At 39.2% G+C, this 17,466-nt stretch overlaps 1 protein-coding gene and 1 long non-coding RNA gene across 19 annotated transcripts in view; one reads left to right on the plus strand and one right to left on the minus strand.

Moving 5' to 3' along the window:
• HUWE1 (HECT, UBA and WWE domain containing E3 ubiquitin protein ligase 1) overlaps positions 1 to 12,115 on the minus strand; it is a 163,953-nt gene extending 151,838 nt beyond the window's left edge. For 10 of the 18 annotated variants that reach the window (XM_053581199.1, XM_053581194.1, XM_053581193.1 and 7 more), the window contains exons 1-4: positions 11,986 to 12,115; positions 11,592 to 11,788; positions 6,278 to 6,413; positions 5,757 to 5,893 (exon numbers count right to left, since the gene is read on the minus strand). The gene's annotated coding sequence lies outside the window, so the exon portion shown is untranslated. Of the gene's footprint in view, positions 1 to 5,756; positions 5,894 to 6,277; positions 6,414 to 9,227; positions 9,246 to 9,413; positions 9,615 to 11,591; positions 11,789 to 11,985 lie in introns of those variants that run through there. The other 8 variants (XM_053581185.1, XM_053581190.1, XM_053581182.1 and 5 more) reach the window with 8 other exon arrangements.
• Positions 12,116 to 12,214: 99 nt separating this feature from the next.
• On the plus strand, positions 12,215 to 14,102 carry LOC128578523 (uncharacterized). The gene is made up of 3 exons (XR_008377728.1): positions 12,215 to 12,424; positions 12,511 to 12,636; positions 12,770 to 14,102. It is a non-coding gene; the product is annotated as an uncharacterized LOC128578523 (long non-coding RNA).
• Positions 14,103 to 17,466: the final 3,364 nt, after the last annotated feature.

Raw genomic sequence — 17,466 nt, forward strand, 5'->3', positions numbered from 1 at the left:
CTATCACTTCACCATCCTTACTGCTCACCTAAGCTGTTGTGAAGGTTAAGTAAAATAGTATATTAAATAAAATACCACTGTAATTGTGATGGATGTGTTACTAAGTTCAATGTAAGCATTTCACGTTGTATATCAAAGCAGCACCCTGAACCCCATAAATGCATCAATGTACAAAGTTATGATTTAATAAAAAATAAAATAAATTACCACCTACAGATCACCTACAGTATACTAACACCTTATATTTTCTCATTTAATTACAATAACCATATGAATAAGCCATTTCCCCTGATGAAAATAGCTTATAAGTTAGCTTGCCCAAACTGATAGAACTGGTTAAGTAGCCAGCCCCCACAACCCAGAACTGCCCCGGCTTCATGCTCTTTACACTATTATCATGGCAGCTCAAACCTTTCTATCTAAATTCTAATAAAAATTAGGGAAGAATGAAGAGCAACCTGGGGAAGTTAAGTGGAAAGGGAAAAGTGGTACTGGGTACAAAGCTCAAAGCTACCCATGTCAAGAGGGAATTTCCTAGGAGGTGCCTATAGCTCAAAGAGTAGGGCACTGGCCCCATATACCAGAGGTGGCGGGTTCAAATCCAGCCCCGGCCAAAAAAAAAAAGGGGAAAAAAAAAGAGGGAATTTCCTTTGACTTCACCTTTGATCTTAATTTCATTGGCTAATTCCAGGTCTGGGGCAAAAATGTAAAAGAATGAGCCTAGAACATCTTGACATATCAGATAACAAGTTATCAAAGACTACTTATTAGATACTAGAGATGAAGGCAAGAAAAATAAAGGTAGGGCACAGTAGCTCATGCCTATAATCCTAGCACTTTTGGGGAGATGGAGGTGGGATGATCACCAGAGCCCAGGAGTTTGAGATCAGACTAAAGCAAGAGGCTCAGGCCCTGTTTCTATAAAAACCAGAAAAATAGCCAAGCATGGTGGCACATTCCTGTAATCCCAACTACTCAGCAGGCTTGAACCCAAGAGTTTGAGGTTGCAGTGAGCTGTATAATGATGTTACTGCACTCTAGTCCGGGGAGACAAAGCAAGACCCTGTCTCAACAATAAAACAAAAAACAAAAACAGTCAATGCCAGGCAGCGCCTGTGGCTCAAAGGGGTAGGGCACCAGCCCCATGTGCCGTAGGTGGCGGGTTCAAACCCAGCCCTAGCCAAAAACAAACAAACATAAAAACAGTCAACGGCCAACTTTAAGAAAGTCCAAATAGCCAAAAGTGGAACAATTTGAACTTCATGGGTCAGAACTTCAATGTATTGAAATCCATCAAATGTTTATATCCATGAGTACAGTTATACATACACATACACACATATATAACCTTTTGAAAATGACAGGGAACCAATTCATTATCTTGAAAGCTATGTTTTGAAAAAATTAGCCTGTCCTTCCCATATAAACTGTATCACTGAGTAGCCAGAGAAAAGATGAGCAAAAACATGTTATTCCAGCTAGTAAGTGAAAACAAAAGGACAGAATTAGAACATAACCATTTTGCAACTCCCAACAAATTAATGCATAAAACATCAAGACATTGTAACATTATGAATGCTGTGGATGAACACACCTCCACCAACGTATTTGGCAAAGGAAATAAATCCAGAATTTATCTAGCCTCTGGATCCAGTTGCAAATTTGCAGGAAATAGAGAGCAACACTGATCTGAGAACATTTTGAGAATCACTGCAAGGGATAATTTCAAAACTGCTTCTAAAGCTGAAGGTAGTACTAAACAGCACTAAAGACAGAAGTGTTTTACTCAAGAGATTGGGAAAGTAGAGCCCCTCCCTCCAAAAAAATAGTTAACATCTGTCAACCAGTCTGCTGCTGATGGTTTCCTGACCATCAAGTATCACCTGAGAACTTTTTAGAAATGCAAAATCTGCAACAGCTCTGTAACCTACAGAATCAGAAGCTCCAGGGGGAAGGCCCAGTAATCTGTTTTAGCAAGCCCTCTAGGTGATTCTGATAGTCCCTAAAGTTTCAGAACCATTGCTGTAAGCACTTTACATACATTAACTCAGCTAAACTTCTCCAAAACTGAGGTAATATTATCACTATTATAAGGAAGAACAACTGTGGCACAAAGCTTTTAAATAATCTACACATGACACAGGTAATAAGTTTGGCTCCAGAGCCCATGTTCTTAATCAGTGTGCCGAAAGAACTCAAATTGGAAGAATGCAGTAATATTCACTCCTTCTAAGTGTCTAGAAACAAAAAAGAAAAAAAAAAAAGAAAGCAGTAATGAAGCAGAGTGGAATAAAAATAAAAAGCAAAAACCAGGAGAAATATGCCTCGCTATAAAAGACAGGGAAGACAATAATCATAGTGAATAATGTACCCATCAAAGCAATGTTTCAAAATCATTCCAAAACATAAGCAGCCTCTAAATGCAATATACTCAAGCATTGCTAGAGCAATTATCTCTATCTAATTATAAGGACTTAAAATCTGGGTTTTGCGACCAATCTTTTAAATCTAAATGATTATATAGTAAAAAGTTGTTCCAGAATAATTCATCTCCCTACTCTTAGTCCCCATTAGTCAACACTTAATAACTAGTAACAAGGAAAAACTGCTTTCTTTCAACACCTAAGATTATATAATCAAAATCTCAGCGTTGAAGAAGAATTTTAACATTTTAGTTCGGGCGGCTCCTGTGGCTCAAGGAGTAGGGTGCTGGCCCCATACACTGGGGGTAGTGGGTTCAAGCCCGGCCCCAGCCAAAACTGAAAAAAAAAAAAGAAAGAAAAAGAAAAAAAACATTCAGCAACCCAGACTGAATCAGATCTATAATCTCAATTTCCATTTATTCATACATTGGTAAGAAGTTAAATTCCAACTTTCTGTAAAATCACGTTCTGGGATCAATCTATGTATGTGACCAACTATAATTTTTAAAGCCAAATAATTAAAAACTTTTTAATATAACTAGAAGTTGAAAACAGGTTAACAGCTCCAACAAAATCTACAGTTGTTTTACTCACAGAGAACCACTCCTTCACTATCTGAAACCATTTCCATAACCAGAAAACCAAGCTGGCCAACAAGTACATCAAGTTTTAGCAAGTCAACTCTTCTGACACATCAAATTAGAGGGCTTCCAAAGAATCTTAAGAGCTGAATTATCTCTAACATTAACATATATAAATATCTGGTAACCAGCTATTGAGGAATTGAATCAAAGAACAATACAACAAAACACCAAGGAGTCCAAGTGCTTTTACTATCAACATGATAAGATAGTGAGATCACTGCAGCAGCCTAAAATGGTTACATCTACAAAAAAGATTTCAACAACTTAATCTTACTCTTAAGAGAAGTAACATGGAATATGAAGGGCAAATATTTTCAAAACAACCAAGTTTGGCATTCCAATAACACTTTGAACTCATGGTTGAAAACACACAACAAAAGAAAAAAGTCAGCATTCCCATTGTGAACTTGCAGCTGTTAAAAACCGTGGGAAAATTCAAATATGGGAATGCCTACTGTGTACAAAGTACTATACCAATAATCCACAGTTATCCTAGTTTCACAAACACAGGATTAGATTTAAGTGATCTTGTTCAAACTTCCCAAGTACATAAAACTCAGGGTAAACATCGAATCACTATATCCAATGTGTTCAAAATTACTTTTGCTGAATTTATGAACTTACTGCAATTCCCAAGAAACCACTTCTTCAATATTTAGTCAATTATCAACTAGTAATTTCTCCACTGAAAGAATCGAAAAGACTAAATTCATGATCATAGCACTGGTGACTCACAAACATGTTTCACCTAAACACCTCAAAAATTTTCATTCATGGGCGGCGCCTGTGGCTCAAAGGAGTAGGGTGCCAGCCCCATATAGAGATGGAGGGTTCAAACCCAGCCCCGGGCAAAAACTGCAACAACAACAACAACAAAAAAAAGCTTCATTCATGATGACCTCTACCCTCTTTCTGCCCCTTTAACTTGAAATTATTCTTATTTTAAAGTAGGCACAAGCAGCCTTGCTCTGCTCCTATTTGTGCCTAAGTCAAACTTGGCAGGAGCCTATGTGCCCAACATCTGTTCTCAGAGTAGATCCTAGAATGGCCAATATTGCACAAGAAAAGAAATAAGCAATTTAAAGGACTTTAAGCTGGGACACCATTTCCAAATCAAATAAAATGAAAAACAATAGGATAACTAAGGCTGTGTATAATAGTTCAAAATCAGAATGTAAGTGGAAGCTACAACTTCCATTTCAAGAACGGTATGACTGCCAGAGGAACTCATTACTAGGTCTTAAAAGTTTAGAAGTTATGAGTCAGAGCACCTAAGATAACAACATGAAAAGAATAAAAAGCAACATTTTAAAATAATATAGAAAAACCTAAACCACCTAAGAAAATTGAAGCCATACGTGAAAAACCTCAAAGGCATAATCAGGTGATTATCTAGGAAACATTAGCTTCTTCCAGGAGGCCTACTTTTCAGGTGGACTAATAAGCAGGGCTAAGACATGAAGTGAAGTAAGGTATCAAATCAGACTCTACCACAGAAAAAGGAATCCATGACTAAGTTATTTTAGGACAGTGCCTAGTCCAGCAGTATCAACTCCAACAGGGATACAGGAGATTACTACCATTGTTCCATTATAATGGGTCCTCCAGGGTCTTTAATTTAGCAAGAATGGGTTAGCACTACCATTGGGATATAATCCCCTTGCCTGAGGGGAACTCTGTAAGGCAATTTCTTCAACAAATAACTGGAAGAAAAAAACAAAAGGGACACAACCTGAAGATTAAAATGATTTAAAAGCTGTATCAACTCTTTGTGATAAATACCTTCCGTGTATGCTGAGTAAAACGAACTGTAAAAAAAAAAAACAAAAAACTGAGAAAACCAAGAAAATTTGAATACGTTTTATATTTTACATTTAAAAATTACTGTTATGGCTAGATGCAGTGGCTCAAGCCTGTAATCCTAGTACTCTGGAGGCCAAGATGGGTGGATTGCCTGAGCTCATGAGACCAGCCTGAGCCAGAGTGAGACCTAATCTCTTAAAAAAAAAAAAAAATAGCTGGGCTCTGTGGTGGGTGCCTGTAGTCCCAGCTACTTGGGAGGATAAGGCAAGAGAATCGCTTAAGCCCCAGAGTTGGAGGTTGCTGTGAGCTGTGACATCACAGCACTCTACCAAGGATGACAAAATGAGACTGTCTCAAAAACAAACAAACAAACAAAAAAAAAAAGTCTTAATTTTTTTCAGTTGTAATAATGGTTTTGAGGTTAGGTTTAAAGGGTCGTTGCCTTTTAGAGATATAAATACTTTACAAATAAAAATATGACAATAGAGATTTATTTCAAATTAAGCCACTAGGGAGTCAGCGTGCATAAGTACTGATGAAATAAGAGTAACTGCAGGTTGATACTGCTGATAAGTACACGGGGGGATCATTATACTATTCAATTTTTCTATGTCTGAAAAAAGAATTAGTTGAACATACTTTCCTGCAATTTTATTTTTCAAATAATGCTTAGGGTGATTTAAAAATCATGTATAGACTGCACTAAACACTTCCATTTAATTCAGTAATGAGCTCCACTTAAATGTTGGAAACAACCACTGTTAGATCCAGACACTGGAAGAAACCAAAGTAGTTCAATCACAAAATGGAAATATACACACACACGCCCCACTATCTCCAGGAAGTAAAACACAAATACAACTCATGAAGATTTACAATAACTAACCTAAAATCACAGCCAGTCATACTCATCCTGGTGGGAAATCCCAACACTGCACCAATAGCTTCACGAACCTTCTTCCTGACCAAGTTGGTCTGCTGGTTCCTCTGGAGCACTCACTCAAAGTCAGGCTACAGAAAGACCTGTAAAAAAAAAAAAAAAATGGTAGGGTGGGAGGAGGGGAAATAGATACACAATACATTTAATAGGGTGTGCTGGGGGGGGGGTTAGCCATTCTATCAATGTTCAAACATAATCACAATTATTATTTCTGAAGGAATATTAATTTGCATTTCTAAGACCTGCTTTGAGCAATAACTTAAGAATTCAGAACCCATAGCTACAACAATAGGTCTGACACTTTGACAACATCCCTGAAGTCAATTCATTTCTCAAATCAAATGAAATTATAGGAAATAAGGTCAATTCACAGACAATTTTATATCCTCACTAAAAACTAATACTAAAGCAATTTTTAATTTAGTATTTTTGTGAAAAAGTATGTACACATAAAAATTATTCTTCACCTTCATACATGCTTTTTGGCCATACTGGGAGACAAACGATAAACATCCTGGAAACTCAGGCTGAACTTTGCCATTGAACCTTAGACAAAGTTTTTATTTGGTACTGCCACTCCTTCCTCTCTTCTCAGAGATCTACCTAGAATAAATTAAACTTTTAGATCACACCTAAATTATTATTCCCAGATTTATTCTAATTCTGAATAAAAATCAAACTGAGGTTTAGTTAATCTGTGATCACTCCTTAACCCATTGTTAAATGCACCAAGGTAAAAGTCTCAAAACAAAAAGTTATCTCTTGTCCTCCAATGAAAAGGAGGGAATTTGTTACCTCCAAATAACTTCAAACTAAATAAACCCTGAAGCTCAAAACTAGAGCCCCCATATAATTTATTAGATGATTAGCCATTGTAAATTTTCAATGCTAATACACTTTGCCATCATATACCCACTTCAACCCCCATCATCCAGCCAAGGTAATTAGAGAAAATGCATTCACTTTAACATTGCTCTAACCAAAATATTAACCATAAGGAAAACTATCTCCAAGTCAAATACAGTCACTTCTATTTAATACGTGTGTTAAACATATAAAATAGCAAAAACACAAAAGGAGGTAGTATATTAGAGAACAAGCCGTAATTCACTTTGGAAAAGAAGCTTAGTATTCTAAATGATCTCTCTCAGATGGTAATTATCCTGCTCCGGTTAAGATGTCAAAGGATCAAACAAATGTGGGAAGGGGAAGCAGCATGAACACTTGAAAACTATCCAGCAAAAGTCCCCTTTACCACTGTGAAATGCATAGCACCAAATTTCATTACTTTTGCATGGTGTATGAGAGAACAGGCTGCCTTTAAAGGAGGGAAAAAATGAATAGGCAAGAGATGAAGCACCCCTTCTGAAAAGTAGCACCCCTCCCAAAAAGTAGAACACCTGGGTATGGTTCTTGACAGGAACATTATGGTTGGTGGTCATTCCAGGATAGTGATTTTGCTCTGAAATTCAAGGACTATTAGAAGAAAACAAAGAATTGGAATCCCATTCAAACACCATGGCCTACGAGGAAAAAAACAATACAAAAATGACAGATCTAGCCTAGAAATACACCAGAAATTTAGTTAAAAAACTAAAAATCTCTTCTTTCCCAGGTCATAAAACTAGCATATGACACAGGTGCTTCTACCAATGTATTCTTACACTATGAAAATCTAATTGTAACTTCTTGTGTGTCTAGTACTTCACAAATTTTCTAATTCTAGCAACAATCCTTTAATGTGAACACAACTATCCCCATGATATAGATGGAGGAAACCAAGAATCTGAAAAGCAATTTGCCCAAGTTAACAAAGTTTGATGTGACCCCAAAGCACAGTTATTTCCACCATACCAGGCTGCCTCCCATGACCAGGAACGTTGGTGTCTCCTCAAACTATGTAACATTAGGGCTAAAAGAATATAATGCTGCATATGTAATTTACAAAGGAAACAATGATTGGGTCAATTGGCTGTAGTAATGACGACATGGGGGAAGGGGAAATAAAGTAGAAAAACGCAACGATTGAGGGGAAGGACATTATCCGTGCTATTTTCTAGCACAGGAAGGGAAAATGTAGAACCGGACAGCAGGGTAACTTCCCTCTACAGCAGTGATTTTCAAATAGTGAGAGAATCTTAGATGTGCCACTAAATTTTTTAAGAATCATTAATTAAATTATTTTCAAAAGAAATTTAAAGCAAAGTATATTCTCTTTTTAACTTTTTTGGTCAACATAATTTAAGCGTACTGCAGAAGTTTAACTATAGGCTCAAGTGTGCTGTGAGATAAAAAAAGGTTGAAAAACACTGCTCTAGGGGATTCAGCTTTAGCAAAAAGAGAACGGGGTGGGATTTGGAAATTAGAAGCATGTAAGAAGTGACTAGCAGCAAGAAGAGATGTCCACAGACCAAGAGGATACAGAAACTCAGAGCCAGGCAGGAAAAAAGGGTGGTTCCCAGGGCTTCAGGGGGAATGCGGGAGGAATGGAAGACAAAAAGTTGGTTCACTGGAGGGTTATTCTCAACTGCCTTTTTTTGCGGGAAGGTGGGGGTGTTATGAGAAAGGAAGGCTAAGGGCTACTAAGACCACAATTATCCAACCATAGACTCGTTCAGTTTCATCTAAGACTGGTCTTGCAGCATGCACAGCTGAAGAAATCAGTGTCCCCCTGCCCCTCCATCAGGGCCATACCAACGTGACGACCCGAAGAAATGGATGGCTACCCTGCTTCCATCCACAGGGATGGAGTAAATGCAGAGAACAGGATAGGCTGTATTCAACCTCTGCGCCGAGGGGACCAATGTAAGGAGACAACAACGCGCTAGGGGACTCAGGGTAAGCTCCGAAGTAGAAGGACTAATAGCACAGAAGTGAAAGGGAAAGGCTTTGACTCCCCCCCCCTTAAATGTGAGTCTCGACTGTCCACATAAATAAGGAATATCAACACGGGACAACAGAATTAGGGGAAAGGGGGGAATACATCAAAAACAACTACAGCTTGATCCCTAAACCTTAGCTCAAAGACGGTAGGAACTGGAGTAGACCCTACCTCAAGAAAAACTAGGTGATTCATCTGGGTCGTCGCAGGAGCTGAGAACGGAGGCGGGCCCACAAAAAAAATAAAAGCAGGGGGAAGGGGTCCAGTCATCTTTTGTAGGACCCCTCTTTCTCACTGTCCAATCCAAACTCCAACCCCGCTCCCCAACGAACTCCAGACTCTTCTCCCACCCTTCCCAGCCCACCCACTGCGGCGGCGACAACGGAGGCCGGTGGGGCAAAGGCGGGCCCACACGCGGCTGAGGCCTGGGAAATGGTGTCGCCCCAACGGACTAGAAGCTGGGTAGTCTTCGTCCTAGGTGCGGTTTACCGGCACCTCGGTATTTCGCCAATCGTCACTTCCTTAACGTCGAGTACCTGAGAGGCGTCAAAAACGCAGATAGCCAACACCTTAGTCCCAGGTCCTGGCCGGACGGACATGAGCCTCCGCCGCCATCTTAACAGCAGGCGGACGGACCCTACTCACTCCCCCCACCCCCAAGCTACCTCCGCCACCACCAACGGATCCCACGAGGACATAAGCCCACTCCCGCGAGAACTCACCGGCTAAGAACAGCACGAACCGAAGACGTTGTCGCCGTCTCCGCAGCTACTGCAGTCAGTAGCTAAATCGCTGCCGCCTCCGCGCGTTCCCGCGAGAACCTCTACCGACGGGAAAAGCCTAAGCCCAGCCCTTTCCAGAACCCTCCGCCCACCAAAGCCGATGTCTCTATAGCTCGGCTCTCGCCCTACGCGAAGCGAAAAGCAAATGACGCACAACCACACGAAGCAGAGGGGCGGGGCCAATCTGCCGCTGCCGGCTACCGCAAGCGCTGGGAACTGTCGCGATATTATGTTTTAGCCTTCGCGAGACCTTCGAAATTCACCGCAGACTACCGCCCGCGCCTCGCCTTTAGGAAACATGAGATCTCGCGAGGAGAGAGGCTAGGCTTCGTGAAAATGACTGGGAGTTTTTCCGGGGAAGGGAGGAACCTCTAGTCCTGCAGGGATCTCGCCTACCACGAGGTTTCCGACCCACTGCGGAGCTGGCTTCCAAACCTCGCGATAATATAGCTCAGCGCCAAATCTCGGCCATGTCCTGAAAACTGCCTCCGCCCCCGATCTAGGTGTCTAGAGCTTAGTGCTTGAGGAAAATGTAAGAAGTCAACCTGTTTATTCTCACGCTTCCGGGTAAGGCTGTACCAATTAGCCAAACTCCCTTCTGGAAGGGGAGAAAAGGGTCCCCCATTGTTACCTGCCTCCAGGAACCACGTATCCTGGATTAACACATAAAAGACGTTCAATCTTACAATAAGCATGCAAATGAAAACAATGACATAACATTTTTTGCCCATTAGATAGAAAAAAAATTAAAAGACCTATAAATTCAGACTCCTTCCATCTCCGCACTGCAGGCTAACCAGAATCCATCTTAATCTAACTTAAAAACTCATATTGTTAGTTCTAGCTCCAAAGCCATCCATTTTAACTACTGAAGCTTTATCTTAGCATAACCAAAAATATCCTATAAAGTGGTTTTCTCCAAACAAAGGAGTCTGCCCTCAAAGGAAAATTCAAGCTGGGGCGGTGGGGGGGGGAGCGGTGTGAGTGCTTGAAGCTTTTAATATGGCTGTTTTTCCGTCTAACCAACAATGTGTTCTCCAATCGTAGGATCCACTCTGGCTTGTTACAGTACATTTTAATAGCTAATAGTACAAATACTCCTGTTTTTACTTTATCTTTTAAAATGTTTTTTTTGGGGGGGGTTATTCTTAGCCATATTTTCCCCAGATGAACTTTAGAATCATATTAAGCTCCAAAAATGTGGTATATTTATTAAAATTGCATCAAGTATATAAATCAATGTAGGAAAAACGGACATGACTACAAAATAGAGCCTTCTTATCCAGAAGCATGGTGTCCCTTCTCCATTTATGCAAACGTTATTTTATTATAGTCATGCATAAAGTTTTACAGTTTACTTCTACGTATTTTTATTCATTGTTCTTGCTATTGCGAAAGGAATTTTTTTTAGTATTAAATTTTCAAAGTGCTTATTGCTTATGAGCAGGAAAATTATATTGATACTTGCCTATTTACTTTTGTAATTGGAAAAATTAAAATATGTTCAATTTCACTAGTAATCAGGGAAATGCAAATGAATATAATGACATACGATTTTTGCCCTTTAAATTGGCTAAAATTACAAGGATTGACAATACTTGTTGGCACAACTGGAAAAATGGGCACTCTTGCACAACCTTGGGGAGTGTAAATGAGTGTCTTTTGGGAAGGCAATTTTAACAAATCTATCAAAATTCAAAATGAATATAAGCTTTGACCCAGCGATTACTCTTATAAGAATGTCTCCTACAGAAATACTCATACATGTGCACGAAACATACTAACCCATTCATTAAGGCGTTGCTTGTAATAGCTAGCCCTCTCCCCCCAAAGAGAAACAAGCTACAGGAATAGGGAAATGCTTAAATAAACTGTAGTACAATCATACAATGCAGCTGTTTAAAAACTGACATAAATTTGGATTCCCTAACATAGTAAGATCTACAAGACATGTTGTTAAATTTTTAAACAGAAATTAGACGAAATGAATATCTGTGTCTGTATAGTACCATTCAGATACCAAAAGATACATATACATATATATATATACATACAGATACACACGCACACACCGCCTAGTAATTACCCGTGAAGCCTGCCTGCCCTCCCGCCCCTCACCTTCCCTCTCCACTGAGGCCGCCTTCCTCGAATCCGTGAGAGAAACGCCGAAAGCCAGGCCTCTACTCCCTCTTTACGGCCACTTGGCCATGGCTAATGCCGGTACCTCGCATCCCCTCTGTCTGCAGTTCTTGCTGCCGGCTGCTGCCCAGCTGCCCTGAAGATGCGGCTAACCCTCGGTGGGCTCTGGCCGAGGCCTGGGGGAGGGGAGAGAAGGCGGGGTTCAGGGAGGGTTGGGACAGGACGCCCGGCCCCTTCACCAGCCTTTCCCGCTGGCTCCCCAAGGCCGCTCCTCCGCGCCTCAGCGCAGGGTCCCGTGGGAAATCTCCCCTGGAGGAGCCGAGGACTACTGCACGAACAGAGCCCGCCCTCCAACCCGGAGATAAATGCTCACCTCAGCCGCAGTGGCTCCACGGGGCCTGCCGTAGTGTGCGGGGTCTGTGGCCCTTGTTCAGCCCAGTTCCCCTCGCTCACGCCTCAGTCGAAAGCCAGCCCCCTCCAGCTCAGCTCACACTGGATTTAAGTCTCCACCCAGCCCACGAGAAGCCCCGCCCCTACCCCTTGGGAGGGCTTTCTCTCCCGGGTGATGCCAGATCTCCTACTTGCCACATAAATGCAAACATAGAGGATAGTAGGATCGCTAAAGGTTTATGATTTGGTTCGAGGCAAGGTGGAAACCGCATAAGGGGACATGATTTGATTTTAATTTGATTTACATTTAAAAATTAATGATCTCTCCAGCTGCCTTGTGAAGAATGGGGTTGGGGGCAAACGGGCAAGCTGAAACACAGTGCAAAGGGCGGGAGACGACAAGGGATCCGACCACTACCACCGTGAGTTCACATAGGCAAACCTTTAAAACACTGCAGGCACATAGTAAGCCCACAATAAACATTTTCTTTCTTCTTTTATTATTTAGGATGGCAGTGCGATTGGCAGAAATTCTGTGAGGATCTGCATCTGTAAATGCTTAGGATTAAAAAGGATCTGGCAGGAGATTCCCCATTAACTATGCTTCTTCTGGGGTGCCGAATGAGATTCGAAGGTGAGAGGAGAGGGAGGGCTTTGACTTGCAACTTCAATAAGGTTTGAATTTTTAACAAAAAGTATGTATTTGGCTTTTAAAGTATAAAGACAAGCACTATCCAAATAACTTTTTTGTTTGTTTGTTTTTGCAGTTTTTGGCCGGGGCAGGGTTTGAACCCGCCACCTCCGGTGTATGGGGCCGGTGCCCTATCCAAAGAACTTTTGAAACATAGAGGAAATAAAAAATGATTATACCCTCTAGTTCTGAGGTACCCAACTCCGGGCTGCACTTATCCATGGCCTGTTGGGAACCTGGCTATACAGCATCACCGCCTAAGCTCCGCCTCCTGTCCCATCTCTCCTTCCCCACCTCCCCATCTCCCACTCCCCATTCACTCCCAATACCCTGTCCATGGAAAAATTGTCTTCCATGAAGCCATTCCTTCATGCCAAAAAAGGTTGAGGGCTGCTGCTCCAGTTCTAGTTCCACCCCTCCAGAAGAGTGTTTCATGCCTCAAATTGAGAATCTGCTGAATAGATCCATTCCCCCCATATGTACTAACACATAAAATTTTGTATACAATCTCAGATGTACAGAGGCCCCTTTGAAATAGATTGTCTCATTAAGTATTTTACAATGTTATTTTTAATGAGTGTTATTCCACTGTAAAGCTAATTATTTAACCAAGACTCTATGTTTAGGTCTTTTTTTATTATAGAAATACATGCATGAAATTTGATGCAATTAAATATTTGCATATTTCTAAGATTTTTCTCAAGGAGAAATTCGTAGAAATGGAGCAGCTAGGGTCAAAAGGTTACATCTCTTCAAAATACAAAACAAGCTCTCCAGAATAGTTCTAACAATATATGGTCACACCAGAAATATAGGAGAATTCCAGTTTATTCTGATATTCCTATACCCTTACCCACATTGCTATTATAGTTAAAAAAAATCAGTTTAATAAACCCTTATATTCTAATTACAGTCTCTCATCTACTTTAATTAGAATAATCTATCATCTCTACTCCTGATTCTAACCCCTATCTTTCTACAGTTAACTCCTAGGCCACATAAGGTTTAAGTTCCCCACTTTTGACTCTAAAATCTCACATACACCACAGTCCTAGTTTTAATTTCAGTCTTCAGCAGCTTCTAGTTCTCTCGCTAACTCCACTCCTTTCCTGGTCCTAATTCCAACCAATACCATTCTTCCTATGCAGATGTGGGCACGTATGAGCATGTGTGCGCCCACACATTATTTTCACGTCTCTGATTGGAGAATATTCAAAAAATATGTGAAAACAGAAAGAAAATACAAAAAGGAAAAGACTTGTAATTTCCCTACCCAATGAAAACTACTGTTAATATTTTGCTTTTATGTCTTCCAACCTTTTCTATGAATTATATGTGTATTTATAGCTTTAAACAAGAATATTATCATAGCATGTTATTATATTATCATAGCATGTTATACTTGTCATCTCATTAAATATCTGTCAATAACATTTTAAGGCATCAAAGCATTCCTTTCTTTAGCATGTAATTAACTTCGCAGCTTTGTTCTTTTTTCACTACAAAACTGGTTTCTAATTACACATGAATGCATTATTCAATAGGGATAAGTTTAAAGTTCCCCTTACATTCATATACACGATAGAAATACATAGTTTTGTTTTGTTATTCATTTAAAAAATATAAATGGCTTCCTATTTTATGTTTTGTTCTGTCAGTTGCTTTATTCATTTAATACATATAGTTTGAACATCTTTTCAGTGTTTATAAATCTACTCATTCATTTTACCTACTACATAGTGTTCCATTGAATGAGTGTACCATAGTTAATCATTTACTTATTGGTGAACATATGTTCTCAATCTTTTACTATTATGGTGCTTTTTTACTATTACTGCTGTAATGAAATTCTTTACATATGCTTTTTGTGCATATGCTAAAATATTTTGGTAAGATAAATATGGAAAAGTGAAATTTCTGGATTAGAGACACCACATTTTGAGATTTTAATACACAATGCCAAATTACTATGTAGAAAGACAGTTTACACCTCTATCCGTAGTTAATAAGAATAATCATTTCCCTAAATTCTTACCCACACTGGATATTAACCAATCATTTAAATATTTTCTCAATATGTATGATGGGTGAAAAATGTCTCATTATTTACATTTCTCTTACTATTTATTAGGTTAAGGAATATGTTCTTATGTTTGTTGGTCATTTTCTTATTTTGTGATTTGCATCTTTATATCTTATCTATTTTCCAATTGGATTATTTTTTATTGCGTTTTTTCATCTGAATACAAATCTTTGTGATGTGTAGGAAATTTTTTTTTTGCAGACATTTGCTTATTTTAAAATTTTGTTCATAGGGTCTTTGGGAGTATAGATGTTTTAAATATTGATGTATTCAAATGTATCAATAGTTTCTTTTATGACTTTTTAATTTGGAATCTTACATAAGGCCTTTCTTGTCCAAGATTAGAAACATTTTCCTCTATTTCCTGATAATATTTTAGCATTTTTTATGTTTAGCTCTTTAGCTCATTAGGAATTATGTTGGTGAACATTTTTCTTATTTTAATTTCAGATTGATTTGAATGGTACAAATGTTTGTACCATTGGTACCATTGATTGATGGTACAAATGTTTAGGTTACATAGTTTTCATTTCTAAGGTAAAATTCAAGATGTAGTTGAGCCCTTCACCCAGGGGGCATGCTGAACACCCTTGCTTTGTGCACATTAGGTAAGAACCCACCAATCGCCCTCCTTCCACTCTTCCTCCTTGCCCCTTCCCCTTGCTAGACTATACTTGTGTTTTTCTTTCATGTGGACTTGTAGTTGTTTATATATTGGTTACATATTAGTATTGAGTAAGTTGGATACTTGCATTTCCATTCCTGTGATATTTTACTAAGGAGAATATGTTTCAACTTCATCCATGTAAACACAAAAGATGTAAAGTCACCATCTTTTCTACTGCTGAATAGTACTCCATGGTATACATATACCACAGTTTGTTAATCCATCCCTGGGTTGATTCTGCATCTTGGCAATTGTGAATTGAGCTGCAATAAACATTATAGTGCACATGACCTTGTGGATGTGCACTATATGTGCACGTGATTCTTTTTTCTTTTTTTAATCTAATACTGTTTATTGGAGTTATGAGTAATTTTTTTCAAGTTTTATATTTTCTATGTTTTTATTTTTTATTAAATCATAAATTTGTACATTGATGCATTTATGGGGTTCAGGGTACTGCTTTGATATACAAGGTGAAATGCTTACATTGAACTAAGTAACACATCCATCACAATTATACTCATTTAATAGTTTTGAAATGTACCATTGCATCATGCACATTAGGTAAGGTTCCCCCAAAATACCCTCCCTCCTCCCACATACCCCCTCCCTTCCCCTCTCTCTCCTCTTCCCCTCTACTTTCTGGATTATAGTTATGTTTTACCATTCGTATGAATGTATAGGTGATTATATATTGATTTCATAGTAGTATTGAGTACATTGAATACTTTTTTTCCCATTCTTGAGATACTTTACTAAGAAGAATATGTCACAGCTCCACCCAGGTAAACATAAGAGATGTAAAGTCGCCATCTTTTTATGGCTGCATAGTATTCCATGGTGTACATATACCACAATTTGTTAATCCATTAATGGGTCAATGGGCACTTGGGCTGTTTCCATGTCTTGGCTATTATGAATTGGGCTGCAATGAACATTCTGGTGCAAATGTCTTTGTTGTATGATTCTTTGTTCTTCGGGGTAGGTACCTACTAATGGGATTGTGGGATCCAATGAAAGGTCCCCTTTTAGTTCTTTGAGAATTCTCCATACTTATTTTCGTAGAGATTGTATTATTTTGCAATCCCACCAGCAGTGCAAAAGTGTTCCCTTCTCTCTACATCCATGCCAGCATCTGCAGATTCAGGATTTTGTGATGTGGGCTAACCTCACTGAAGTTAGGTAATATATCAGAATGGTTTTAATTTGTATTTCTCTGGTGATTAGGGACAATGAGTACTTTTTCAAGTGTTCGTCGGTCATCTTTAAAAAAGTTTCTGTTCATGTCGCTTGCCCACTTATAAATATGGTTGTTTGCTCTTTTCTTGATTAGTTTGAGTTCTCTGTAGATTTTAGTTACCAGCCCTTTGTCATACAATTAGTGTGCAAATATCTTCTCCCTTTCTGAAGGTTATCTGTTTGCTTTAGTTGTGTTACCCTTAGCTGTGCAGAAGCTGTTTTGCTTGATCATGTGGTGAATATTTTTCTAAGTCAGTAAATTTTCTTACAATATTATCTGTAATAAATAAATAAATAAATAGTGCTCATGGCAGCACGTGTCACTCAGTGGGTAGGGTGCTGGCCACATACACCCAGGCTGTTGGGTTCGAACCTGGCCTAGGCCAGCTAAAACAACAGTGACAACTGCAACCAAAAAATAGCTGGGAATTGTGGCGGGCACCTGTAGGCTGAATTGCTTGAGCCCAAGAGGTGGAGGTTGCTGTGAGCTGTGACACCATGGCACTCTACCCAGGACGACAGCTTGAGACTCTGTCTCAAAAAATATATAGTGTTCGATTGTAATGCCAATTACATAATATTGTTCATAGGGCCTTACATATTTATTGAACATTGTTTGATTTATCAAAACCCAAAAATGTACATGGATTTGAATGTAAACAAGCTATTCAATAGTCTTAAAATCTATGCCAGCACCAATACTAAACTATTTTAAGTACTTAAACTTTAAAATATATCTTAATATCTTCCAAGGCATGCCTCTGTTTTGTTTCCCAAAAATTTC

Source organism: Nycticebus coucang, chromosome X, assembly GCF_027406575.1.
Source record: "Nycticebus coucang isolate mNycCou1 chromosome X, mNycCou1.pri, whole genome shotgun sequence".
NCBI lineage: Eukaryota > Metazoa > Chordata > Mammalia > Primates > Lorisidae > Nycticebus > Nycticebus coucang.